The sequence below is a fragment of the Lepus europaeus genome, chromosome 2 (genome assembly GCF_033115175.1).
Source record: "Lepus europaeus isolate LE1 chromosome 2, mLepTim1.pri, whole genome shotgun sequence".
Taxonomy (NCBI): domain Eukaryota; kingdom Metazoa; phylum Chordata; class Mammalia; order Lagomorpha; family Leporidae; genus Lepus; species Lepus europaeus.
In genome coordinates, this window is record NC_084828.1 from 32,409,896 (window position 1) to 32,436,862 (window position 26,967).

Consider the following 26,967-nt stretch of genomic DNA (forward strand, 5'->3'; position numbering starts at 1 on the left):
TTCTTTCTTTCCTTTTTTTTTTTTTTGACAGGCAGAGTTAGACAGTCAGTGAGAGAGAGGCAGAAAGGTCTTCCTTCCGTTGGTTCACCCCCCAAAATGGTCTCTACGGCCGGCGCCCTGCGCCGATCTGTAGCCAGGAGCCAGGTGCTTCCTCCTGGTCTCCCATACGGGTGCAGGGCCCAAGCACTTGGGCCATCCTCCACTGCACTCCTGGGCCACAGCAGAGAGCTGTTCTGGAAGAGGAACAACCGGGACGGAATCCTGTGCCCCAACTGGGACTAGAACCCGGACTGCCGGTGCCGCAGGTAGAGGATTAGCCAAGTGAGCCGTGGCGCCGGCCTAACCTCCTACTTTCTAACAATTTTATTAACGGTCCATGGTGAATCAAGGCTCACCAGTTATTTGTCCATATCTGAGTTTGTCCTGTTCATGTAGGAAAAATAGAAAAAATCAGTTTTATTTGTTTGGAAGACTGTACTAACAATGTCAAGATTAAAGGATATATATTATGTAAAAGACAGTATGAATGAAGTGAACAGTAGAACTCATATTTTTCATGGTGGAAACATTCAAATCCTCCTCCTAGAATTTTTTTTAAAGAAAAATGTGAGAGTACTTTATACAATTCATGGAAATGAAATTAAATGATAAGTTTACTTTGGTACAAAACATTTTTGAAATCCATGCCTAGTTTTTTGCCAAATATGCATTCTTAATTAACTTATTTTTAATGAAAAGGATTTTAATTTTAGTTCTATAGCAAGAACACAAATCTGTAAGCAATTAGGGAAAAAGTGAAATTCTGATTATTTCCGTTATTATTTATGTTGAAAATACTAACATTATTTTTACAGAAGCCATTACATTTGCATTGTCTTCCTCTACAGTCAACCTAATATTCCAAAGAACACCAGAACTACTTCTACTTCTCTTGCTATAACTTGGTACTTTTCATCAACCTGACACTTTAAGTACATTGACATACTATGTATATATACTTGTGGGTTACTGTCCTTTACATTAAAGCAATTCAGGACTATGCAATGAACTTCATTTTCTAGGGAAGTCCCTGTGATTATCATTGTATTATGACTTAGACTGTAATGGCAGTGTCACGGAGGTCAGATGTTGTTCCTCCAGGGAGGCAAAAAATATGAATGTTAGCTTTAAGCAACTATCGTTTACCTCTTTTCAGTATAGGGTGACATTGATATTTTATGTTTCACACATAAAGTGAGAATTTTTATTTACAGTGTCCTTATTAAAGGACATAGAGTTGATTAAAGCTTTATTTTTCAGTTAGAGCTTCATAATCAATATTTCCTCCTGTAACAGACATGCTAACCAGATAATTTCATTTTTTAAAAAATCATTTAAGTTAGGCCGGCGCCGTGGCCCAACAGGCTAATCCTCCGCCTTGTGGCGCCGGCACACCGGGTTCTAGTCCCGGTCGGGCGCCAGATTCTATCCCAGTTGCCCCTCTTCCAGGCCAGCTTTCTGCTATGGCCCGGGAAGGCAGTGTAGGATGGCCCAGGTCCTTGGGTCTTGCACCCGCATGGGAGACCAGGAGAAGCACTTGGCTCCTGGCTTCAGATCAGCACGATGCGCCGGCTGCAGCGGCCATTGGAGGGTGGACCAACGGCAAAAAGGAAGACCTTTCTCTCTGTCTCTCTCTCTCTCACTATCCACTCTGCCTGTCAAAAAAAATTATTTAAATTATACAAGTTTCTTATATTTCACACATACAGATTTAGAAACATAGTGATACTTTCCACCCAACCCTCCCTCCTGCCCACACTCTAACCCTTCTTTCTCCTCCCTCTCAGATTACCAGTCTTAATTTTTACAATGATCTGTTTTGGTTTATTTAATTATCATAAAGTTAACCTTGCACTAAGTATGAGAGTTCAACAGATAGTATGAAGAAGAGAAAAAAAAAAGAAACAACCACTGTACCTCAACAGAAGAGACAAGGGCTATAAATAGACATCAAATCTCAAAATGTCCATTTCACTCCAATACATTACATTTCAGCTAATCTATTAGTTACTTTGGATTGGTGAAAACATAAGGTATCTGCCTTTTTGGGACTGGCTTGTATCATAATGGTTTCCAGTTGCATCCATCTTGTTGCGAAAGACAGGATTCATTTTTTTTTTTTTTTTTTTTTTTTACAGCTGAGTAGTACTCCATAGTGTATATATACCATAATATCTTTACCCAGTTGATGGGCACCTGGGTTGATTTTATATATTAGCCATTGTGAATGGAGCTGCAATGAACAAAGGTGGATAGGTAACTTAGTCATATGCTTATTTCTTTTGGCTTGGATAAATTCCAGGAGTACGATGGCTGGATCATATGGTAGGTCTATATTCAGATTTCTGATATATCACTGTACTATCTTCCACAGTGGCCGATACCAGTTTACATTCCCACCAACAGAGGATTAGGGTACCCCCCCCCCCATCCTCACCAGCATTTGTTGTTTGTTGATTTCTGAATGAAAGCCATTCTTACTGAAGTGAGGTGAAAGCTCATTGTGGTTTTGATTTGCATTTCCCTGATGGCTAGTGATCCTGAGTATTTTTTTAAGTATTAGTTGGCCATTTGAATTTTCTCTCTTGAAAAGTGCCTGTCACATTATTTGTTCTTTTCTTAAGCTTTTTATGGATTCTAAGTATCAAGCCTTTATCACTTGTATAGTTTGTAAATATTTTTTTTCCCATTCTGTCAGTTGCCTCATCACCTTGGTGAGTTTTTTTTTTTTTTTTTTTTTTTGCAATGCAGAAGCTTCTCAGCTTGATATAATCCTATTTGTCAATTTTGGGTTTGATTGTGCTTGTGGGGTCTTTTATTCCAATAAGTCTTCGCCTATGCCAATGTCTTTCAGGGTGTCCCCAATGTTCCAAGTAATTTTATGGCATTGGGTCATAGATTTATGTCTTTGATCCATTTTGAGTGAATTTCTGTGTAAGGTGTAAGGTAGGGGTCTATTTTCATACTTCTGTACATGTAGATCCAGTTTTTCCAGGACTACTTGTTGAAGAGACTGTCTTTGCTTTCAGGATTAATTTGAGCTCCTTTGTCAAAAATAAGTTGGTTGTAGATGTGTGGATTGATTTCTGGAATTTCTTCTGTTCCATTTATCTACAGTTCTGTTTTTGTGCCAGTACCAGGCTGTTTTTATTATAACTGCCCTGTAATATGTCTAGTATGTCTTGAAATCAGGTACTATGATGCCTCTGGTTTTGTTTTTATTGTATAAAATTGCTTTACCTATTCAGGATGTCTTTTGTTTCCATATGAATTTTAACATCACTTTTTTCTAGATCTGAGATGTCATTGACATTTTGACTGCATTGAATCTGTAAGTAGCTTTTGATTTTATGAACATCTTAATGATATTGATTCTTCCAATCCATGAACATGAAAATATTTCCATTTTTTGGTGTCTTATTCTATTTCTTTCCTTAATATTTTGTAATTTTTATCATAGACATCTTTCACATCCTTGTTTAAATTTATTCCAAGGAATTTAATTTTTCTAGCTATTTTTAAACTTTTATTTAATAAATATAAATTTCCAAAGTACAGCTTATGGATTACAATGGCTTCCCCCCCCCCATAACTTCCCTCCCATCTGCAACTCTTCCCTCTCCCACTCCCTCTCCCCTCTCATTCACATCAAGATTCATTTTCAATTATCTTTATATACAGAAGATCAATTTAGTATATATTAAGTAAAGATTTCAACAGTTTGCACCGACACAGAAACATAAAGTGTAAAATACTGTTTGAGTACTAGTTATAGCATTAATTCACATTGAACAACACATTAAGGACAGAGATCCTACATGAGGAGTAAGTGCACAGTGACTCCTGTTGTTGACTTAACAAATTAACACTCTTGTTTATGGTGTCAGTAATCTCCCTAGGCTCTTGTCATGAGTTGCCAAGACTATGGAAGCCTTTTGAGTTCGCCGACTCCAATCTTATTTAGACAAGGTCATAGTCAAAGTGGAACAACATAGTGCTATAGCTGTCTCCCTTCTCTTTTTTGGCTACCATTTGCTTGGAATATTTTTTCTCTTTCAATTTCAGCCTATATATTTTTAAATCTAAAATGAGTCTCTTCTATTAACATATATTGAGTCTTTTTTAAAAAAATACATGCAACCACTTTGTATCTTTCTATTGGAAATTTTAATACCTTAATGTTTAAAGTTATTGTTAATGAAGGACTTTCATTGCCATTAAAATTTACTTTCTATCTGTCTTGTAGCTTTTTTGATTCTCTTTTCCATCATTGCCATTTTCTTTTATGTTTCATTGATTTTTTTTAGTGCAATGTTTGAATTTTTCTCTTATTTTCTTATGAATGTCTTCTATAGATGTTTCCTTTGTGGCTACTATGAATTTTAGATAAAACATCTCACAAGAACGGTAATCTATTCTATAATGATAATAATATCAATTACATATAAAATTCTTAAATGTTACTCACCTATACACACAAGTTTTTTTTTTTGCACTGTATACCTGTTAATGTTTTTTTATAGTTATCTTTTTATTGACTTATAGACCATAAGTGAAAGCAATTTATATACCATCATTACAAAATTACAGCTCTGTTTGTACATTAAGAGTGCTATAACAGAAAAACTGGGAGGCTTATAGCAACATTTTATCTCCATAGTTCTGGAGCCTGGGTAGTTCAGGATTACGGTGCTAACAGATTGGATGTCTGGTGACAGCCCACTTTTTGTGTAACAGAATCTTGCTGTGTCTCAGCATGGTGGTAGGATTCAGCATGCTCTCTGGGGATATTCTTTTTTTTTTTTTTAAGAAACTAATATCATTCATTAGGAATCTGACCCCATAACCTAGTTACTTCCCCAAAGTTGTCTTTCCTAATAACATCAATGTGGGATTTAGAATTTCAATATATGAATTTTGATTGGATACAACTTTCAAACTGCATCAACACCTTTCTGTATGCATGTGTCTACATAGTTACCTTAACCAGTGAACCTTATGCTTTCAAGTATTCTCATAATGCTGTTTAACACCCCTTGGTCTATATTGGATTAACTCTCTTTAATAAGTATTGTAAAGCAGATGTAGTGCCAATGAACTCTTAATTTTTGTTTATCTGGGAAAATACTTATGCTGCCTCCAGTTTTTGGATGATAATTCTTTTTTCACATATAGTACTCTTGGTTTGCAATCTTTTAAAATTTCAGAACCAACATAAACTTTTCTTTTTATTCCATTTTTTATGAAGTTGGTGCGGTATGCTGGTACCCACTCCCTTGTATCCTGCAAAGTTTCTGCTGAGAAAATTACTGATGGGTTTATGGAGTATCTCTTGTACATGACAAGAGATGCTTTTCTTGTGCTGCCTTTGAGATTCTTCTTTTTTTTTTTTTTGGCTTTTGTCAATTTTATTATAAAAAATTTTAATTTGGATATCTTCAGATACATCCTCCTTATTGAGCATTAGGTTTGTTTTATCCAGATCTGGGAATTTTTTGGCTATTGTTTTTTAAAATAAAATTTCAATCCCATTCTCTTACTTTTTCATTTTTGAAATAGACTTAATGTGTATATTGGTACTTGACAACATCATGATAAATTCCTTAGGTTTCTTACTCTTTTTAAATTTTTTTTTTGTGTTTCTCCAAGTGATAATTTCAAATGATTTGTCTTCCAGTTTTAATTATTTTTTCTCTGCATGACCAAGTCTATCATGAGCCTCCTTGGCTGATTTCTCAGTTTAGTTGTATTCTTCAGCTACAAGTTTTCTGTTTTTTAAAAATGTATTGTATGTCTGCATTGATACCTAATTTTGTTCATTCATCATTTTGTTCAGTTTGTTGAGCATATTATTATATTGAATTATTTTTCAAGAAATTTAACGACTTCTATGTTTGTAGGGTTACTTTTTGGAGTTTTATTTTATTCCTTTGATTGGGCCAGGTTTCCCTTTTGCTTCATGTGCCTCATGTCTTCATGAACTTTGTACAGGGAAGGAACTCACCAAATGGTTTTGAGAGAAAACCTCAAAAGTTTCTGGTGGAATACAGCCTTTCTGGACATTACGTTTCTCAATTAGAGAAACTTGCTCTTCTGTTTCCCAGGACCTTTTAATCTCTTGCTCTTGTTCATTTCTGTCTGTGGTATTGTACATTCTTGGTTTCAGCAAAGTAAGCTTCCCAGATGTCTTTTCTTATTTGTTGTCAGCAGGCATTGAGAATATACCAGCTCTTCATCAGCAAGTCAGACAAGACAGATATCCGTCCCTTGGCAATTCTCCAAAAAGCCAGAATACCAGACTCAAGCTCCATTCCTCTTATTCTTTGCTGAGAGAGAAATCTCAAGTTGTATCCCCACTCCTGATAGTGCTGACGCACTCTGGCTGCTTACAGTTGTTCTTAGTGGCCCAAGGGCATCCAAATTATGCCACTTGCATAAGTGCTCCTAGTGAGAAGCACAAAGTAATTCTCAGTGTTTGCCCTAAAGAGCCTGAGCACTGAGTACACCCTCCACAGCTCTCTCTTCTGTCAGAGGAGAAATCTCAGTGTTAAGGCAGCTAAGTAGATATTATCCTATGTGTGTAAAAGGGAACAAAAAAATGAGATTTAAAAAAAGAAACGTATATACATTGGAATGAGGAAACAGCTCCTGACAGCAGGACCCGGCCTTTTTTCTCCCTTAGCCCTGGGTGTCCTTGCCTGTCATTTATCACAAGAATGCATTGGCTTGAGAGAGCTACAGCTGGCCTGAGAAGATTCTAATCGCAGGGCTGAAGGAGTCATTTGCTTCTCCAATAGATAAGACCCTTGGTGGCCAGTATTATCAGGAGGGGTTTGTTTAGGGGAACTCCACACCCACAATTCCTCCACCCACACTTTCCTAGAAGAGGGAGGAAGGAGAACAAATGGGGATAAAAACCCAGTCTGAATGAAGACTGCTGCTTTAGTCCCTTCTGAGATGCCCACCTGGTCTGTCAGGTATAGGAGTTTCTGTCTCTTCATGTTTTTAGCAAAACTTTGGTAGAACCACCTTCTTGTCTGCTCCTTCGTTGGCCTCATACTTTGTCACTGATAGGACAAGTTCCCAGAGTTCAAATCAGCTGTAACATCAAGCGTGGCACTTTCTCCTCATTGTGCCATTGTCCTTTGTTTCCAGTGGCTTCCAAACATTCAAACTATCTCAGGGCTCCAGTTCAGGCCAGTCACAACCCAGTTCTCCAGGTGTTCTCCATAAAACTGGGATGTTGGAGGCAGACTCGACTCTTCACTGTAGAGGAAACAGACTGAGGCTTTCTCTCTGGGCACTAAACTATGCCAACTTAAGGTAGGGTTGATGCCTGTTAAGTATAATTACTCTTATCTGTTTCAATGTGACTGTTCTCATTTTGTGCTTATTTTGGGTACCGTAGCATCTTGACTGGAATCTGAAATTCTCATACAGGTGCTTAGTCTGTATAGCATTATCAAATGGATGTTTCTTTTTTTAAAAAATATTTTATTTATTTATTTGAGAATAGAGTTACAGATAGAGAGAAGGAAAGACAAAAATGTCTTTCATCTGCTAGTTCACTCTCCAAACAGCCACAGCGCAATGGGCTGATCCAAAGCCAGGGGCCAGGAGCCTCCTCTGGATCTCCCATGTGGATGCAGGGGCCCAAGCACTTGGCCATCTTCTACTGCTTTCCTAAATGTGTTAGCAGAGTGCTAGACTGGAAGAGGAGCAGCTGAGACAGCAACCAACATTCGTATGGGCTGCCAGTACTGGAGGTGGAGGCTTAGCCTGCTATGCCACAGTGCTAGCCCCTGGATGTTTCTTTTAAGGAACGAGTGCTGGAACTTCCAATCTATTTACCTTACTGACATCACTCCTGTTTTAAATGATTTTGAAATGTTTCAGTATATAGGTAATTAGCTATATTCATATCATTATGCATTAACAAGAAAATTACTTGAGGTCACGGGGTAACTATTGGCATTGAACAATCAAGAACTTGCAACTTCTGGAAAAATACTTTATTGTTTTTAGAGTCCAGGTTTATAGTCTTTTGACTGATATGGGAGAAATTTTGTTTACATTGAATTATACACTATAAATAGGCTACTAAGAGGTAAAAAATAGGCTATACCTTAGGATCTTGAATTGGAAGCTTTGTTTCCAGTAATTTGGAATGAGTGCTTATTGCTCTGAAGAATCCCTAAACCTGAAGATTAGTGGGGAATTGCGTGAGTGGTGAAATATGTTCTGAAGAAGGGCCTTTCATCTAGAGATGGAGGAGATAATGGTTACAGCAACATTTCTAGCCTTTAAGATGCGACATGGAACTTTGTCATCATTTTAATGAAAACGTTATTTTATGTAGATAGTCAAGAAAGGAGGGAAGGTTTATTTAATTTTTTCATTCATTTTTAAAAAAGATTTATTTATTTACTTGAAAGAGTTACAGAGAGGGAGGAGAAAAAGAAGAAGAAAGAAGAGGAAGAGGGGGAAGATAGGAAGGAAGGGGAGAGGGAGAGGGAGAGAGAGAGAGAGAGAGAGAGTCAGTCTTCCATTAGCTGATTCATTCTTCAGATGGCCACATTAGCCAGGCTGTCAGGCCAGAGCCTGGAGCTTCATCGATTGTCCCACATGAGTGGCAGGAGGCCAGACACTTGGGCCATCTTCTGCTGCTTTTCCCAGGCCATGAGCAGAGAACTGGATTGGAAGTAGAGCAACAAGGACTTGAACCAACACCCATTATTGGATAGCTGCATCAAAAGTGATGGATTTGCCTACTATGCCACAGGGCCAGCCCCCGTTCATTTGCTTTTCTCTTTTTCTTTCTGGCTTCTCTTTTCTTTGATTTTCTCTATATCTCTTTTCCTTAATGTCAGTCTACTTGTTGCCACCCTTCCCTGTTGAATGCTTTCGTGCATTTTCTGTTGCCTCTTGTAGATTGTCATGTAGGCAATACTCATTAATCTGAGCCCGTGTTTCTTCTCTGATGACCATGTGTTTTCTCTCTTTCCTTTTTCTGTCCCTCCTTTTCTCTGTGGAATAATTGCTTTCTGCCTGCAGACTGCCTTGCATGCTAACACTGTAATTCAGATGCTGATTTTTAAACAGAATCCAAAGGTTGCATTTGAAGCTAGCCTGAATGCATCAGCCATATGCCACCAGAATAATCTATTGTTTGTCACCATTTTATTGTGTTCTTACACAGCTTTAAACTGTTTGGGTGTGATCTGGCACTGTTACCCTTATCCACTTCAAAATTAATGAAGCCAGCTGGAAGAGTGTGATTTAGAGGGGTAGCATGTGGGATTGTGAATGCTGACATCTTGGTTGTGCTCTGAGAGCATTTCTTATGTTTCTTCATTCCTCAATTTCACCCAAATAAAGCCTGAAAATTAAAGTAGACATCCACACTTACTCCTCTACATAAGCACAAAAATCTTTGTTCAGGTTTCACTGATATATGAGGAAAATGCAAACAGCAGTCCATGAAATTCCTTTAAATCATAGCGAGCTTGTGGTATTTAAATATATCCAAGCATTATTTGTTATTTCAATAATGCTTGATTTTTTCTAATATACTTTCCCAATTTTAAAATACTCTCTCCTCTCTTCTTTCTTTCCTTCCCTCTGCAAATACTTATGATGAATAAATTGTGAGCCAGAGTCTGAGATTTCAGTGGTAAACAAGATAAAAGAGATATTTTATAAGGACACATGCAATATATGGACACATTACAAGATATGGTTTTCTATACTAGTAAGTTTTATAAAGAAAATAAATTATATTTATTATATACACACACACATAATAGATTTTTGGATGAGAGGGGCTAGCTATTTTCCTACAAGAAGTGATCAAATAAAGCATTCCTGAGGAGATGGCATTTGAACAGACAACTAAGTAACAAGAGATAGAAACCACAGGAGGACCCAGGGCTCAATATTCCTGGAAGACAAACATGTCTTCAGTCTAGTACAAGGGCAGGGTGGGGACTGCCATGGGCCTTCTATCCCCATGCCCTGTTTGCACCAGGCTCCATCTGCAAGGAGAGCCTAATTATGTTACAGTCACTGGTCCATTGACTTCCCTTCTCCTACTCAGGCATCCCTTTCATTCTGCCCACAGACTCAGTCTCATTACAGCTTTGACCAATGGTTGGAAGACCCAACACCAGACCACCATCTGGTCTTGGGCTTTCCTTTTTAGGGTGTCTTTATGACAGATTCAATTTCTGTTTTGGTTGTTGGTCTATTTAGGTTTTCTATGTCTTCATGACTCATCTTTTGTAGATTGTATGTGTCCAGGAATCTATCCATTTCTTCTAAATTTCCCAATTTGTTGGCATATAGCTCTTTGTAGTAATTCCTGATGATTCTTTTTATTTCTATGGTATCTGTTGTTACATTTCCGTTTTCATTTCTGATTTTATTGATTTGGATCTTCTCCCTATTTTTTTTTTGGTTAGTTGGACCAATGATGTATTGATTTTGTTTATTTTTTCAAAACACTAGCTTTTCATTTCACTGATTTTTGTATTTTTAATTTCATTTTTATTTATTTCTCCCGATGTTAATTATTTCTTTCCTCCTACTAATTTTAGGTTTGGTTTGTTGTTGTTTTTCTAGGTCCTTGAGATGCATTAATAGCTCATTTATTTGGTACTTTTCCAATTTTTTCATGTAGGCACCAATTACTATAAACTTCCTCTTAACACTGCTTTTGCTGTATCCTATAAGTTTTGACATAATGTATTGTTGTCTTCATTTGTTTCTAGAAATTTTTTGATTTCTTCTGTGACCTATTGTTCATTCAGGAGCATGTTGCTCAATCACCATATGTTTGTATATGATCTAGAGATTCTTGAGTTGTTGATTTCCAGCTTCATTCCATTGTGATTAGAGAAGGTACATAGTCTGATTTTGATATTTTTTTGCATTTGCTAAGGCTTGCTTTATGGCCTAGATCTACCCTAAAGAATGTTCTGTGCACTGATGAGAAGAATGTGTATTCTGCAACTGTGGGGTGCAAAGTTCTATTGATATCAGTTAGGTCCATTTGATTCATAGTGTCAATTAGCTCTTGTTTATCTGTCCATTGTTGAAAGTGTATGTTTCTTAAAAGCATGTTGTGTTTCTCATGTCTGCCAGAGCGCCATTATACTTGATTATCAGTGACTGCCAGCTGTGATTGGTTAACTGGTGCAGCTGGTTGATTTAAAAGTGACACTTGAGTGTATTTTTAATTAGTATTATTTATTCATTTGCTTTCATTTTATTTGCATGGCTGAGAGACAGAGATCTTGCATCTTCTGATTCACTCACTCCCCAAATGACCACAACAGTCAAGGGTGGGCCAGGCTGAAGCCGGGAGCCTGGAACTCAATGTAGGTCTCCCACATGGGTGTCAGGGACCCAGGTACTGGAGCCAGCAACTGCTGCTTCCCAGGCTGCGCATCAGCAGGAAGCTGGCTTAGGAAGCAAAGCCAGGGCTCAAACCAAGGACTCCAGTGTGGGATGCAGCTAGATGTCACAAGCACTGGCCTCACTGCTTTGCCAGACACTGGCCCTGAGTGTGTTTGTGTCTGATTTAATTCTCTGACACAGAACTCTTTCCCAATGCACTGAACATTGTGTGTTTCCTGCTGGACATGTTTCCTTGCGTCAGTTCAGATGTGAGCTTTGTGCCATATATGTGGCTCACCGGGATCTCTGCAGATTCTTCCCTCATTTCTGTGTTTGACAGTTGAGAAGAAAGGAAGGACCCTACATTAGCTGAAGCCACAGTTCCAAGCTTCAAATTTCTCTTGCCAGCCTAAGATCCAGCCTAAAAACTGGTACTCTTCCCTAACATAAGTGATTGTTTTTATCTATTTTAATTTAATAGATTTAATAGATCCTGGTTTCAACCTGGCCCACCCCCAGCTGTTACAGCCATTTGGGGAGTGAACCAGCAGATGATCAATGCCCATCTTTGTGTCTCTTTATCTCCCTGTCTCCCTGTGTCACTTTGCCTTTCAAATAGATATTTTTTTCAAAAATATATACATAGCAGCATAGAAGTGTTTTTGGTAAAATATTTCTGAAGTGGTTTCGTCTAAGTAAAAGTTACAGTAAAGCAAACCCATTTGAGGGACATCCTACACTCTTCACAGCCTGAAGGCCATGAAGACCAGTTCTGAGGAGCAGCTCCAGACTAAGGAGATGGAAGACATGACAACTGGTGTGGTCCTGGGCTGGACTCTGGGCCAATAAAGAACACTGTTGGGGCAGTTAAAAAAAAAAAAAAAAAAAAGTGGAGTGTTGAAGTCCCCTGTCACTATTGTATTGGGGACTGTGCCTCCCTTTAGATCCATTAATATTTCTTTTAGATAGCCAGATGCCCTGTGATTTGGTGTGTATACATTTGTTATAGTCACATTTTCCTGTTAAATTGATTCCTTAATGATTATATAGTGCCCTTCTTCATCTCTTAACAGTTTTTTATGTAGAATTCTATTTTGTCTGATATTAGGATGGTAACACTTGCCCTTTTTTGCTTTCCATTAGAATGGAATGTCCTTTTGTGTCCTTTCACTTTCATTCTGTTTGTATCTTTGTTGGTGAGATGTTTTTCTTGTAGGTAGCAAATAGATGGGTCTTGTTTTTTAATCCATTCAGCCAGCCTATATCTTTTAACTGTAGAGTTGAATCATTTACATTCAAAGTCACTATTGATAAGTAATGACTTAGCTCTGCCATTCTTCCATAAATATTCCTATTTTTTACTTCGGATTTCTTTTGTACTTTTACTGGTGGATTTTCTACATTCACATTCTTTTATCAAGATGACTATTGGGGCCAGGCTGTGGCACAGTGGGTTGATGCCCTGGCCTGAAGCGCCAGCATCCCATATGGGCTCTCTGCTATGGCCTGAGAAAGCAGTAGAAGATGGCCCAAGTCCTTGGGCCCCTGCACCCATGTGGGAGACCTGGAGGAAGCTCCTAGCTCCTGGATTTGGATGGGCACAGCTCTGGCTTTTGCAGCCAGTTGGGGATTGAACCAGTGGATGGAAGACCTCTCTCTCTTTCTGCCTCTCCTCTCTGTGTGTAACTCTGACTTTCAAATAAATAAATACATCTTTAAAAAAGATGACTATCTTTCTGTTTTTCTGTTTGTAGCACATCCTTAAGCATCTTTTGTAAGGCTCGGTGAGTGGTGACAAATTCTTTAAATTTCTATTTGTTGTAGAAGATCTTTATTTCACCTTCATTCACTAATGAGAGCTTTGCAGGGTACAAAATTCTGTGTTGACAGTTTTTTCCCCTCAAGACTTGGACTATATCTCTCTGTTTCCTTCTAGCATGTAGGATTTCTGATAAGAAGTCAGCTGTGAGTCTATTTGTAGATCCTCTGACAGTAATACTGCATTTTTATTGTGTAAAGTTTAGAATCTTTATGTTTTACTGTGGGAAGTTTGACTACAACATGTCATGGTGAAGTATCAGGTACTGATAGGAGTTCTGTGTGCTTCCTCTATTTGGATGTCCCTTTCTTCCTCTAACTTGGGGAAGTTTTCTGAATTATTTCACTAAATAATTTCACTAAATAATGGTCTTCTAGTCCATTCTATCTTTCCATACCTTCAGGAACTCCTAAGACCCATATGTTGGATCTTTTGATAGTATCTCATAAATCTCCAACCCTGTTTTTTAAGCTTTCTAATTTCTTCTTGCTTTTTTTTTTACTGTAAGATTGCCAAACTTATATATTCTAGTTTGAATATTCTTTCTTCTGTCTTGCCAAGTCTGCTGTTAAGGCTTTCCACTGAATTATTTTTTGATATATTGAATTCTTCATTTCTAATTTTTCATTTTGATTTATATTTAAAATCTCAATTTCATGGGAAAATTTTTCATTCATATCATGTATGGTTTTCTTTAGTTTGTGGATTTGCTCCTGATTCCTTTTGAGTAGTCCTATGATTAATTTTTTGGATTCCATTTCTGGCATTTCCTCAGTCTCTTCATTTTCACATTCTATTATTGAAATGTTGTGTTCCTTTGAGGGGGGTGGTCATGGTGTCTTCCTTATTCTTGTTTCTTAAATTTTTGCATTTGTTTTTAGGCATTTGTGGGATTGGTTTTTGTTTTTCCCTTCTGATGGCTTTTCTTCTTTGAACTATGCCTCTGTGACTTAATGGGATATCTGTACTTTCAGTGACTATTTAGGGGTATGTGGTGGGTATAACCAGGGAGCTCTGTTCAGTGGCCCAGGGTGGGGTGAGAATCCAGGGTAACACCCAATTTGGGTGTGGTAGATCTCCATGCCAGGGTGTTATCTCCCAGTGTGTTCTGGGCCGCCATATGATCTGTGTAATTGATCTGTGTAGTTTTCACTGTGAACATGGTGAGCACATGGTGTCACCCCAGTGATTGCCCAGAGACCAGCTACTCCCTTCACCTTCTCATGTAACCTCTGAGTCCGCACAGTCACTGGGTGCAGAGGTTTCTGTTTGCCCCACTGCCTGCCCTGTCAGCAGAGAGGCAGATGTTCCCTGAGACAGTCCCACCTAGGCATCTTGATCCTGGAAGGCTGCAGGAGCTTCAGGTTCCTATGTGGTTACTCACTCACCTCCCAGCCAGACTCAGAGTCAGTGGGGCCTGCGGATTGTTTCCTCTCCTAGAATCACTGGATCACACGGGTGTACAAGACCCACCGGCTGAATGTTGCTCTGCCGCCAGTACCGCTGTGAAGATGGTGGCCCGTCTCAGCCAGTTGCTGTGTACGCACACAAAGGCTTGCACAGCTGCTGCTCAAACCCAAAATGGCACCTGCTGTTTCTCAGCCAGGCAACCAGCATGGTTGTGAGGAAGTTGGGGAGAGACAAACATGCCCCCTCTACTTCTACTGGCTCTGTGGCAACCACTAGCAAACTCTAGCCCCTAGGGCTCCAGTCTGGACTCAAGCCATACTCTCCCTCTGCCTGCATCACCACAGTTGCTGCAGTCCAGTCTCACCTCCGTCTCCAAACTTCCACCCATTCCAGCTCTTATCGGCTGCACTTGTGTGTTGTGTTTGTATTTGTGCTGTGCATCTGCACCTTCTACACAGGTCCATGGTGTTCATCCTACTCTTGTAGGATTTCTAATGTGGGTTTCTCTCCAGTTCTCTCCTGAAAGTGCACTCCTACCCCCTTTTCTTTCTTTTCTTTCACTTTTTATCCCTAGTCAAGTACATTGTGTTTCCCCCTAATCTGCCATCTGGAATCTCCCCCAACCTCATCATTTTCTACTTATTTTTCCATCATTTTGTCCTCCATATGTGAAATTTTTTCCTATTTTCTCAGATTATTCTGACAGTTACTTAGTTATCTTGTCTTTTTTTTTTTTTTATCCTCTCAGGGTTTGGTCCTACTGGGTTATTGAAGCATGTTGCATTGTCTTTGTTAATGTTTTCCCTCACTGTGAGTATGCTTGGTGCATATATTGTATCTTTAATTAAATGTAACAATAGGGTTCTGTGATCAAACCAGATTGATAAGTTTCCTACTAATTCATAGAGGACACTGGGCAATAGATCCATGGTGGAGAAAACCTAGCTCGTAGTGTTTGCAAATGCTTTCCATCAGTGGCTTCTATGGATTCGATTTGATTTTACAAGGGAAAATTATAAATTTTTCAAAATTAATTTTGTCTAGAAAGATGTGGGTGTGGGAAGTCATTCATGTGTAACCTATAAAGTGGCAATTTCACATGAAAAATGATATAATGTTGCCATCTTAATTTAGGCATAGTGGAATAAAACAAACACTATTACCAATTTCCTCATTTCTTATTTTTCCATTGACTTGTTTATACCTTCATTTACAAATAATTTCCGTGAGCTGGAGATAGATGCTTTCTTATATATAACTGACTTCTAAAATGCTATTCTTCCTTGGTTTGCCCATCATTCCTTTTGATAATTCACTTCCATGACTCCTAAATGTTCTAGGAATTTAGCTGTGATATCCACCTTGTCTATCTCTGCCATACTGAACACTTAAATAAAAATTTTCCTTTGTCAATTCCATCCTGTGCTTCCTTAATGCCTCATGCCCATACTCTTCTGTTTCTGGAATCAACTGATCTTTATTTTCATATTCAAGCCCAGTACCTTCTCTGGAATTTGCCCCAACTATAGTCTGAGCTATTTAAGGAATTCTATTCTTTTTGAGGAATTTCAAGACATATATCAAAAGTCAATTTGGGGCCCATGCTGTGGTGTAGCCAGTAAAGCCGCCACCTGTGTAAATGGCATCCCACATGGGTGCTTGTTCAAGTCCTGGCTGTTCTACTTCTGAGCCAGCTCCCTGCTAATGCACCTGGGGAGGCAGCGGAGGATGACCCAAGTCCCTGGCCCCTGCACCCACTTGGGGGACCTGGAGGAGGCTCCTGAATCCTGGCTTTGGATGGGCATAGCTCTGATGGTTGTGGCCATTTGAGGAGTGAGCCAGCAAATGGAAGATCTCTCTCTCTCTCTCTCTCTCTCTCTGTAACTCTGCCTTTCAAATAAATAAATAAATCTAAAAAAATTTTAAAAGTCAACTTTTTTGCTAGTCTTGTAGTTTCTTGCTTCTTGTTCCTAATAATCGTGCATTTTCTTTCTCCAATGACCAGTTATTACCTTGAAATCCCATTTTCTCCCAAGTAAGACCTTTTACTAAGGGAATCCTACTCTTGAACCAGAGTTCCATGCACAGGACAGCCTTCTATGATCTCCACACTTTCCTTATTTTGGATACATCTGCCTCTATATTTGCTTCACTTCAGAAAATGTTACATTAAGCTATGAAATTGTCTCTTCTGGCTGTACAAGCCAAAAAATATTCTAAGTTCTTTGTGGATCTTCATTTCCTACTGAAACTCACTGCAGTCTGTTTACCTTCCTAGTTTCCTAACCACATACACACAGCCATTGTTAAGATCACAATTACTTTCTGTTTTGAATATTTAATAGATATTCATAAGAGGCTCCTCTTTGATTATCTGCCAGCTGTCTTCTCTAATCCATTTGTTTTTTTTTTCTGTCTGGTTCCCATCCCTTCCCTGCTCCTTCATGGGCTTCTCCTACAATATCAGTGTTGGTATTTATTGGGTTTCTATGTTTGAATTATTTATTATTTTTAAAATGTTAACTATTTTTTTAAATTTTGCTTATTTGAGATACACATACACACAAACACATACACACACAGTGAGAGAGAGAGAGGGAAATTCCCGTCTGCTTCTATTACATAGCTCTCTCAATGCCTGCCACAGCTGAGACTGGGCCAGTGCCAAAACCAGGACCTGGAACACAATCCAGGTCTCTCCTGTGGGTGGCAGAAACCCAGTTAGTTGACTGACTCATCGCTGCTGCCACCCCAGAAGCTGGAGTCAAGAGCCGGAGTCAGAAATTGAGCTCAGGTACTCCAGTGAGGGATACAGGCATGTTAACTGCTAGAGGAAAAGCCTGCTCCTGCATCTGTCACTTTTAATATGCTGTGGATGATTTTGTTCACCATATAAACTTTAAAAATGGATTTTACTTCATAATCTGAGATATTTGATATGGGCTATACTAATTGGAATAGGAATTTAAGTATTATTACTATATAGATCACTGGTTAACATCAAATATAACTCATCTGGAATACAATGAAAACAGTACCCAGTCAGCTACTTCTGTCATAGAAAGTAACTTAGATAAGGAGAGATCAGAAGAAGAACTCATGTGGAATTATTTGTTGAATAGATATTCTATAATCAAATAAAACAAGTTTTTTTTCTGCAGAATGTTTAAGATGTGAGAATAGCTTTAGCATGTAGAATTACTCTTTTTAATGAGAATTTAAAGGATATTTTTAGCTAGGACACAAGCAGGGTGGTAACTGAAACTTCCAGACACTTGGAACTAGTAAGTATGCCTTTTTAAAATAAAATGCATACCTTTCAGAATGCGTTCACACTTGTGGTCTCAACAACATTGTGAAGTAGGCAGTGAGAAAGTTAGGACATAGATTTTAAATAGGGGAAACAGCATGGGGTGATTGGTTGATTTTTAATTGTATTCTAGATCAATTTTTCTCAAGTTTGCTATGCACATACAACAACTGGGAGGCTGTCACCTGGTAGATTTCAGTTCAGTGATCCTGGGATCAGACCAAAGATTCTACATTGTCACCATGTCCCCAAATGATGCTGGTGGCCACCTTGAGGAGGGCCTTTGGGGGAGTCCTAGACTCAAAAAGTCCTGGACTCGGGCTGGGAAGGGAGGTGAGAGATTCACAGGAAGTCCTTAAGGCTCTCTCTTCTCTTCAGACAAAGTAGCATCATTTTAATCTGACCATAAATTAAAGTTGCACATTAGATTTTATTGGAAGGATGTTTTATTGTTACACTTGCCCATGCCCCAACTTGCCATTGATTTCAAACTGTTGGGGAAAAACGCACTGGAGTTGTAATATAGTGGGTTAAACTACCTCCTGCAGTGCCGGCATTCAGAATGGGCTCCAATTCGTGTCCCAGCTGCTCCACTTCTGATCCAGCTCCCTGCTAATGGCCTGGGAAAAGCAGAGAATATGGCCCAAGTACTTGGGCCCCTGGCACTCACTTGGGAGCCCAGGGTGAAGCTCCTGGCTTTGGCCTAGCCCAGCCCCAGCAATTGCAGTCATTTGGAGGAGTGAACAAGTAGGTGGAAGATCTCTCTGTCTCTCCCTCTCTCTGTGTAACTTTGGCTTTCAAAATAAATAAATAAATCTTAAAATAATTTGGGGAAACATCTAGAATGGATTCCCATCATGTCTAGAAGCATCTATCCTTGGTCCCACCAAGGGTGTGTGTTCTTCTCTACACTGAATGAAATTGAAGACAACATCTCCAAGGATCTGCCAATGCTACAATTTCTGTGTCACTTCTTTTTTTTTTTTTTACTTTTATTTAATGAATATAAATTTCCAAAGTACAGCTTATGGATTACAATGGCTTCCCCCCACCAATAACTTCCCTCCCACCCGCAACCCTCCCCTCTCCCGCTCCCTCTCCCCTTCTATTCACATCAAGATTCATTTTCAATTCTCTTTGTATACAGAAGATCAGTTTAGTATATATTAAGTAAAGATTTCAACAGTTTGCACCCACATAGCATCTGTGTCACTTCTAAAGTACCACTGCTAGATTTACATGGTAAATCAAGCTTGTGCCCTGATCTTCCAGGTTCAGGATTGATGTCACTATACCATATGTTAATTAAGGTATTTGTGGCAGTTGTGAAATAAATATGACCCTTTGCACATGGTAAGTAATGGAGAAATCATTAGCTTAGTTAGAGGGTCTCCTTTAAGAAACTAGAGAGTAACAGTATATATTGGAAAAGAAAATTTGCTGAGAGGGGAGAGATATCTGCCCCTTCCTATTTGTAGTTGATTCTTTGGTATCTTGGAAAATGTAGGATTGATAAATCATAAAACTTAGAATTGCGGAGGATCCTTTTCTAATTTCAGCATATTATTGCAGTCACAGAAGTTAAGAAACCAGTATCAAAGTCCTCTAGAAAGTACCAAAAATTTAACAATTCCTTTGATTTCCTGATTATTATGTGGAAATTTATGTACCTTTTGTACTTTTGTATCGAATCTCCCACCATACCAGTAATAGGAAGCCATTCTGGTGAGCTGAAGGTTTCATATATTTTGCTTCTTCCTTCACCTCCACCTTTTGTTGCTCTACCTAAGTCCATCATTTGATGAAAATTATATAAGTTGAACAGAGCCACAGGGAGCAGGGCAAACTGAGGCCAAATAGTACACACTGGGGAACTGAATGTCAGCCGGATTGCATAAGCCCTGTTTATCTTCATGGCAGAAATTGCCATCATGCATACTTCAGATTCTTTGGTTTTCTTAGTGCATTCTGGTGCAAGAATCCCTCACTGAGCTACTGGGTAAAAGGGTAGATGGCAACGAAGTAGCTAGCTTTTATGAGTACAATTAAAAAGCGTTTTGAAATTCAATAACAAGCAATTTTGTTGTTAATATTCTTATTTTAGCAGACTGGCTACTACTTATTGAGATCTTCGGACACAGTGAACAGTGTTCTAAATGTTTTATACATCTAATGTCTTTTAAAAATATTTTATTTACTTGTTTTCATTTTATTTGAAAGGTAGACATGATAGATATAGATAGAGCAAGATCTCCTATCCACTGATTCCCTTTTCAAATGCCTTTAAATTTCCTGTGGCTGGGCCAGGCCAAAGCAGAGGTTGGAACTCAGTTGAGGTCCTCTAAGTGTGTGGCAGGGATCCCAAACACTTGAGTGATTATCTGCCCCCTCCCAGGGCATGTATTAGCAGGAAACTAGAGTCAGGGGGGTGGAGAACCAAGACTCAAACCCAGGCACTATAATATGGGACATGGGCGTTCCAAGTGGCATCTGTCTGTTGTGCCAAAAGTCTTCTACGTGTACTCTTTTTCATTCTGATGTATATCCCATTTCAAGTTCTTCTAAGGTACTCTTTGAGTCACCAGAGTGATAGCCAAAAAGATGGAAAAGACAGTCTACGAGTAAGCATCTGCAATATTTGGGTTGAGTTTCCATTGAATCTGCAGTTGTTGGATTTACTATACCAAACCATATGATTTCTTGGCTTCTGGTGGGCACCCACGTCATCCAGTCACATTAGACCTCTTACCTTTCATCTGGTCTTGGAGTGTGAAGCTTGCCAGTGCCTCTGTGGTTTACCTTTTCTCTTTAAAGCACACAGAACTATTTAGAACATTTCAGTATGTTCTGATTATGCTTTGTCTACACCCCACTTCAGTAATGACAAGTGTAAATAGTAAAGTAGATCTTTTTTTTTTTTTTTTTTTTTTGACAGGCAGAGTGGACAGTGAGAGAGAGAGACAGAGAAAAAGGTCTTCCTTTGCCGTTGGTTCACCCTCCAATGGCTGCCGCGACCGGCGCGCTGCGGCCAGTGCACTGCGCTGAGCTGAAGGCAGGAGCCAGGTGCTTCTCCTGGTCCCATGCAGGTGCAGGGCCCAAACACTTGAGCCATCCTCCGCTGCCTTCCCGGGCTATAGCAGAGAGCTGGCCTGGAAGAGGGGCAACCGGGACAGAATCCGGCGCCCCGACCAGGACTAGAACCCGGGGTACCAGCGCTGCTAGGCGGAGGATTAGCCTGTTGAGCCACAGCACCGGCCAGTAAAGTAGATCTTAACTGAGGCTTGTTAGTTCTCAAATATTTTTAATATCAATGGTTGCAGTGGTTTAGGTTTTATTGTTTTATATAAATAAAGTTTATTTTAAAAGATCAGAATAATTGCTTTCTCAGATACGCTTTAGTTGCTTTTCTAATTAATTGTTGAGCTATCAGCCACAGATGTTAAATTAAAATACCTACTGTATGAGGATATTTTGAAAAGTTCATTGAAAAATGCAACTGAAAGATAAATTTAGGGAGTGGTGCCATGGTGCAGTAAGTTAGTTGTGCAAGTCCTTGAGACACCTGCATTCTATGTCAGTGTGCTGCTTCCAGTCTTGGCTGCTCTGCTTTTGTTCTAGCTCCCTGCTAATGTGTCTGGGAAGCAGTGGATTATGGCTACTGCTTGTGTTCTCAACCCATGTGGGAGACCCAGATGGACTTCCTGGCTTCTGACTTCTACCTGCCTTGGCCCCAGCTGTTGTGGCCATTTGGGGAGTAAACCAGTGAATGGACGATCACTCAGTCTCTATGCCTCTTGATTTCACTCTTTCAAAAATATAAATAGATAAAAATCTTAAAAACAGATAACTTTATTTTGGTACAAAACTTTTGAAATCCATGCATAGGAGAGTTCTTCAAAAAAGTCATGAAAAATGTATATTATAGAAAAACTATACATTGGGGCCAGTGCTGTGGCACAGTGGGTTAATGCCCTGGCCTGAAGCGCTGGCATCCCATATGGGTGCCGGTTCGAGACCTGGCTGTTCCACTTCCGATCCAGCTCTCTGCTATGGCCTGGGAATGCAGTAGAAGATGGGCCAAGTGCTTGGGCCCCTGTACCCAAATGGGAAACCCCGAGGAAGCTCCTGGCTCCTGGCTTCGGATTGGCAAAGCTCTGGCTGTTGCAGCCAATTGGGGATTGCACCAGTGGATGGAAGACCTCTCTCTCTCTCTCTGCCTCTCTTCTCTCTCTGTTACTCTGACTTTCAAATAAAATAAATAAATCTTTTAAAAAAAACTATACATGGTTTCAAATTTTTTTGCACCAAAGTAAAACCATCTTTTAATTTCACTTTCCATGAACTTTTGAAATACCTCTATGTTTCTTCTGGAGGAAAGAGTAATTTGTAATTGAGAACCACTGTGCAAAGTACATTACCAACCATCACAATTCCTGTGTTCTCTCTGTCCACTGTCCCGGAATGACAATCTTCCTTCTGTTCAGTCTTTCCAAATAGAGATTACCTATAATGTGCCAGGGACTGGGAACTCAGCACTGAGTACAACAGTTAATCTTGCCTTCACGGAGACAATGTTCTAGTGGAAGTACACATGATTTTATGGACATAGCTCATATCTGAGTCTTCTTTCCATTTCTGTCTACTTCTTTCATAATAAAACATCTTTCTTCTACAAAAAGATTTTTCCTAAAGACTTCAGAAATATTATCAGTAACACTTATTTGGATTTTAATTTTTTTTTTACATTTTTATATATGTTGAGCATATTTCATGTGTTTCATATATACAGATTTAGGAGCATAGTGATGCTTTTCATCCTACCCTCCCTCCCACCTTTACCCCATCCTCCTCTTTTTTTTCTTTTTTGTTTAATTTTTACAATGACATAATTTCAATTTATTTTACAATCATAAGAATAGCCGGCGCCGTGGCTTAACAGGCTAATCCTCTGCCTTGCGGCGCCGGCACACCGGGTTCTAGTCCCGGTCGGGGCATCGATCCTGTCCCGGTTGCCCCTCTTCCAGGCCAGCTCTCTGCTGTGGCCTGGGAGTGCAGTGGTGGATGGCCCAAGTCCTTGGGCCCTGCACCCCATGGGAGACCAGGATAAGCACCTGGCTCCTGCCATCGGATCAGCGCGGTGCGCCGGCTGCAGCGCTGCCATTGGAGCGGCCATTGGAGGGTGAACCAGCGGCAAAAAGGAAGACCTTTCTCTCTATCTCCCTCTACTGTCCACTCTGCCTGTCAAAAAAAAAAAAAAAAAAAAAAAGATTAACCCTCCACTAAGTAAAGACTTCAACAACAAAGTAAGAGAAAAAAAAAAAAAAAAAAAAAAAAAAAAACAAAACACTGTTCCTCACCGGTACAGACAAGGGCTATAAACAATAATCAATTCTTACAATGTCAATTTTGCTCATATACATTATTATTATTATTATTTTTTGTATTCTATTAGTTATCACAGAATAGGGAAAACATATGGTACTTGTCTTTTTGGACTTTTTTTTATTAATATAAAGGGTATAGATTTCATGTATTTCATAGATATAATCCTAAGAAAATAAGCATTTGGAATTTATACATCTGTAATTCTGTATTGTACCCTACCATTTTTATGTCCAATACCTTTTACTCCACAGTTAGACTTTTCAATTTTTAAGGGCAAGGACCACCACATACACTGATTTATTAAGTTCTATTTTATAAATATTTACATACACAAGAAACATACAGAACAATAATGTAAGCACCACTCAGCTAAACAAATAACACATCACTATGCATTGGAAGTCCCCTGTGTACTCATCTCAGATCGTATTCTACTTCTTCCCTGCCTCTAGAGGGAGCCACTGGTATTTATCTTGGAATGTGCTTCTAATACATCAATTATATCTATCCCTAGGTGGTATCTACTGCTCTTTTGCATGTTTTAAAAGTTTATATAAATAATACCATACTATATTATTAATTGCTCACTTGACCAAGTCTCTCAAAATTTATGTTCATGGCAATCCTCCACATTGGTAGATATAACTATTTTATTTCTTTTCTCTACCACGTAGTATTTCAGTTTCATTCTCCTGTTTGTTGATATTTAGTTTCCTCCTGATTTTCTACTCTTGCAAATCTTTATACCCATGTCTTGTGGATAAAATATTATATATACACAACATGGTTTTCATTCAAAATTGTAAGTCAGCATTGTATTACCTTCTTGAACAGAGACCTGTTCATCTCATTCAGGTAACTGTATGTTTTACAGTTTCATTATATCTATATAGTGAACATCTATCATAATATATTCATCTACTTTCCCATCATTTCCAAAACTCTGAGTTCAAGCTCAGATCACAAACAGTAAGGGCATGAATTAGAGCAGAGATACGATTCTTAGGGTCATTACAGGAAATGAGAGGTCCAAGTAGAGTTTGATTAGGAATATAATGATGGTGCATAGCCTGTAGTGAAACACTACTATTAAGTGACCTTTCCAAGCACACAGACATTGCTAGTAGGCAAGGGTTCAGCATCACTTTCTGGGTAGGACTTAACTCATGTGTTATTTGTAAATGAATCACAATGTTCATGGCCCATTTTCTTTAAGGAAAACTTCCAGAATTTGAATGCAGCCTTTGACTCCTGGTTAATATTGCTCAGTGCTCTAGAAGACAGCCTTTCATGGATGCCAGAGGGCAAAGGAGGCGTGCTGCACCTCATTGTGTATTAGATGTCTGGATCTTTGGCTTTTCTGACACAGCTTGATTTAACTTACAGGGAGAGCTAATTAATTGACTGTTAGACTCCCTGAATATTAAGTACAAATCTTGTAGAAAATGTAATAGTGCCAAGAACAAAACTTCGATAATGAACACTGTCCCCCTTCCCCTATATTTCTAAGTTGTGCTGCAAATCAAATAGACAAATGTAGAAATTTAGACGCCTGTGTGATTTTTTTGTTGCTGTTGTTTGACATTTATCTCAGCAAAGGAGAGGATGAGATCACATCACAAGAGAGGTGCAATGATAAGCAGGAGGACAAGTCATCCCTTAAAAAGGGAAAATTAATGCACTGTTCTAAAATGGAACTTTTAGATGTGCTGTTCCCCAAAAGAACTATGAAAACGGAATCAATGGAGCTGTCAGACAAAGAGCTGATGATATACAAAATATTGAAATAAACAACTGATGATGCCTTCAACATTGAAAGACGTGGTGTTACCCTGCCAGCTTCTCTTGTTTATTTGCATGTGGTGGTCCTCTTCTGAATATGATGCAGCTTTTGCTCTGTTAAGAATCTGAACATTGGTTCCAGTGCCAGAGAGTCAGAATTTGGCAATTTTTCCATTGACTCGAGAGCAATAGAGATACATGAATTTGAGAAAGGTAAGTCAAATCAGTTCTCATAGTTTTGAGAAATCATTTTTAACTGGCAACTAATTCTATCAGGATGATCATGGGGAAACCAGTAGGCTGGCTGCACACAAACTTGTTGCCATTTTGTATACACACAGGATGAATGCTTTTCTCAAAAATCTTTTGTCTTTTTTGGTTAAGATTTATTTATTTGAATGGGAGAGAGAGAGGAAGAATGAGCAAACTTCCATCCACCCGTTCACTCACCAACTGGCTGCAATGGCCAGAGCAGGTTGCTCCAAAGCCAGGAGCCAGGAGCTTATTCTGGGCCTCCAACATGGGTGCAGTGACCCAAGCATTTGAGTCATCTTCCACTGCTTTACCAGACAAGTTAGTAGAGAGCTGGAGCAGAAGTGGAGTAGCCAAGACATGAACCAGTGCCCGTATGGGATGCCAGCAAAGCAGGCGATGGCTTTACCTGCTACACCACAGGCCAGCTCCTCTCACAGTTCTTGTAGTTGAGTTAGGAACATGTTCTTAGCTGAGATAAAGACAGTGTGAATACAAGTACTGAAAGAAAACTCCAGGATGAGTGCCCAAAGTTTCCCTTGAGATCCTGCCTTTGCTTGCTCTGTGTGTCTGGAAGTAAAAGACTCCAGACTGGTGAAAGCATGTAATGAAAGGAATTCAGATCCTCATGCACTTGTTTGAAGAATAGACATCCAAGAAGCTGTCCAAAGCCCAAGGAATTCTTATGAACAAGAAATAAAATATAATTTTGTTAAAATTGAGATATGGGAGGTTGTTTCAGCAGCTAGCAACCAGATAAATTTCATTCAAACTCATTTTTGTCTATTTGATCTACTAGTTCTTGGGTTATTTTAGTTAACATAATTTTAATTGTGTCTTCTTATAATCAAAAACAAATCATAAGTACATTTATTTTAAGAGGGATAGAAAATGAAGTTCATTTAATGGAAATTTTCTGCTTAAATCTTGATTTCTGTTTTTTGGAAGATGCAGTTCTAATTCAGACTACTCCTTTTTAATCATTTTTGGCATCTAAAATGTAAAATAAAAAATGAAAGGTAGTATATAAACTTTACCTTGTCAATGTAGGAAAAAAATCAAGAACACTTTTTAAGTGGGCCAAAAAGATTATGTCTGAACACATCTGAGTTCGTTTCTTCTATGACTCCATGGATTCCCAATGCCTTTTGTTGTGTGGGAAATATTTTACAACTCATTCTGTTGTAGACAACTAATAACAATGCAAATGATTCATATCCACAGACTTTCAAATGAATTCTTCCCTGTGGAAATGCAATTAATCTTCCCCTCCACATCTTCCCTCTCAAAAAATAAGCCAGTTTTGCATTCATTTGTGCATTGTACTGCTTTTACATGTATGGTTCTTTGATTAAGCCTTTGAAGCATTTTTAACATCACATAGGTTCCCTCACTAATTGATGACTTAACTAAAACCTCTTACGTGTGTGTGAGTCGTGGTTATAGTCAGGGTTGAAAACGACGTTTTAACAGTTTTGGCGGTTCCCTGACAATACCCATTGGATTCACCTGATGTAGTGTGGTAATCTGCATTGCTGGAGGAGCATAGCTCACAGGATGGTTTTAGCTTAGA

General features: G+C 38.9%; 1 protein-coding gene across 3 annotated transcripts in view; it reads left to right on the plus strand.

Annotated features, from left to right (window-relative positions):
• SAMSN1 (SAM domain, SH3 domain and nuclear localization signals 1) overlaps nt 1-26,967 on the plus strand; it is a 548,989-nt gene that overhangs the window by 272,880 nt on the left and 249,142 nt on the right. Inside the window, exon 2 of one of the 3 annotated variants that reach the window (XM_062206654.1) lies at nt 3,333-3,370. The exons of the other annotated variants lie outside the window; for them this stretch is intronic. The gene's annotated coding sequence lies outside the window, so the exon portion shown is untranslated. The remainder of the gene's footprint in view (nt 1-3,332; nt 3,371-26,967) is intronic. 3 annotated transcript variants of the gene reach the window in all.